General features: G+C 45.5%; 1 protein-coding gene across 1 annotated transcript in view; it reads left to right on the forward strand.

Annotated features, from left to right (window-relative positions):
* Nucleotides 1-2,500, forward strand: part of LOC307242082 (S1 RNA-binding domain-containing protein 1-like) — a gene marked incomplete at its 3' end in the record, with an annotated part of 19,785 nt that overhangs the window by 10,251 nt on the left and 7,034 nt on the right. The gene's annotated exons all lie outside the window — the stretch shown is intronic.

Raw genomic sequence — 2,500 nt, forward strand, 5'->3', positions numbered from 1 at the left:
TGTTCTAGTGCAGTTCGAGGATCAATGTGCCCGCTCGTCCACGTCCACATAACGTAATGTTATTACGTTATTGGTATGAAAGTGTTCGGGCATGCCGATATCCGATTTTGGAAACCTTGTCCAGGTCTCGTTTTTAATGATGTGGCGGCCGCTTCCGGTTGGGGGATGGATGCCGTCAAAGATAAAGACATTCAGAAAATGGGACGGAGATATCCCCACCACCTGAAGTGACCAAAAAAAAAAGGATACATGGGAAAAACTGCAAACAACCAAAACAAAATTTTCAATGCAATTCTGGCACAGACGATCTCATGGATTACCACTTTAATATTATACCGATAACTGGTTGCTATCAACTCTTCAACTACATATGTCGAATTGTAACTTTTACGCAAACTTTACTCCAACAATGAGGAAAAGACCTCTCTTCCTCAAGTCCTGTCTTAGGACGCACACACACACACACACACACACACACACACACAAACGCTGTTTGTGTCTGTGTTGTTCTTGTCTGCCTGCTGCGTACCAGGACTGGATGCTAGCCATGTCAGTCGATGTTAGCCCCCATCCTCCCTCCCGCTCCCCTGCTCCTCCATGCTCCCTCCTCCATCCCTCTAGTGACTAGTGGGGTCCTCAGAGTTGGTCCCAGGCCTCATGTGTCACCACCGCTTCCATCACTGGCCGCCTCCCTGCCACCCGGCACTCCCTGACTGGCAAGCAGGCCACTGTGCCCCGCAGTCACACACACACACACACACACACACACACACACACACACACACACACACACACACACACACACACACACACACACACCAATCTCTCCACTTAACATATGTGACATGTCCCCTGCTGACATGCCATTGGATTAGGAGGATTTGATTGACAGGGGCTCTCCTGCTCTGACAGTTACTGCTGCAGGAGGGAGAGAGAGAGGGAAAGAGGGAGAGGGAGAGAGGGAGAGGAGCTGAGAGAGAGAGGGACCCCAATCTCTCTCTCTCTCTCCCTCAAACTCCTCCCTTTTTTCCCCTCTCTCCACTCCTTAGCCCCCCCCCCCCCCGTGTGTGTGTTAATTCGATGACGCTCCCTTGTCACCGAGCGTTAATCCAGCGGCGGCCGTGGCCCTGCTAGCTGTCGGATTCCGGCTAAAATGAACCTTTTCTAGCCGTCAAGCGGGCGACGTTGGGGAGGGCCCGAGATGTGTTTTGACAGGAGGCATGTGTGTGAGCATGCACTCGCACATTTTTTATTTAAGCGCCGGAATCCGGTGATTTGTTAAACGGGAAAGGACGGAGGGGTGCGTCGGAGGCGGGAGGGGAGGGAGGAAGGGCCATTAGACGAGGGTCAGTGAACACCCGAATATTCACCTGCAGACATGGAACAGGAACTTGTGGCTGCTCAGGGGGCTTTTGTTTTGCAGTGCGCACACGAGTTTATAGCACAGACGCTAAAGAACTCAACTTAAATTGTCTTTTTTAAATAGTACAGACATATAATAGAAGTATAAAATATGTTTCCTATATTATGCGATTGACGATTGTAAACTAACTTATTAATGAGGTCACTATGTCATGGCTTCTTAATGTAAAACATTTATTTGCATTATTACATTTATTACTAAATGTAGTAATGTCCAATGTCCATGTTCTGAACCCCCCCCAGACTATTAGTTATTTTGGTTGTCAGGGTGTCTCCAAACTTAAATTCAGTTTTACAAATATGAGGCTTTAAAAGTAACTGAAGAGTGTTAAATCTGAATTTGTCATTTCAATACAGACATTTTATCTTGAGTTTATTTGGTTTTAGTTCTTCACTCCGTTTACGTTTCAGTTCCAAAGCCCAAAGCCCACCGCCGTTCCTGGTCCTTGAGAGATGATTTGTCTGAAAATCAGTCAAAAGTTATCTTCTTATGCTGTTATCTACTTATGCAAAGTATTGAAGAGAGACACCCTGGTTCCAATTCGAGATGGTGTTAACCTGGGATTTCAGCCTTAATGTTTGTTTTTGGAAGTTTATACCCGTAAAGTCTGTCAGGTTGTCGCCCGAACTCATTGACGTAATTCAAATGCCAGACCGGACCTAATCGCATCACATTTGATTTGCGTACGTATGGCAAATCCCCGACCCTTGTGGCTATAATAATATAGCTTGCTATTGGAAAGTGCCACGGTGGATTTGTTGTAACAGTTGAGGGGCTGTTTGTGATGCGATTCGAGTGTTAAAGTGGTTGCTTAGCGCTGCTGGTGCAGCAGATGAAACAGTCAAGCTGTTTCATCAATTAAACACTTTGTCCTGATGAATATTAGGGGGGAAAAAACAACAACTCTGCTTGTCACTGTAAAACTCACGCGCTCAACAGTTTATGGATGAAAAGAAGTGTGCAAAATCCTAAAACAAAATCGAATTAGAATTAAATCTTAAACATAAATATGTGTGCAACATTTTACGCAGAATTTATACCACGTTGACAAATCAAGACACATCGTACGACAGCATA

This window comes from Zeus faber (assembly GCF_960531495.2).
Source record: "Zeus faber genome assembly, chromosome: 16".
In the NCBI taxonomy this organism is placed as follows: domain Eukaryota; kingdom Metazoa; phylum Chordata; class Actinopteri; order Zeiformes; family Zeidae; genus Zeus; species Zeus faber.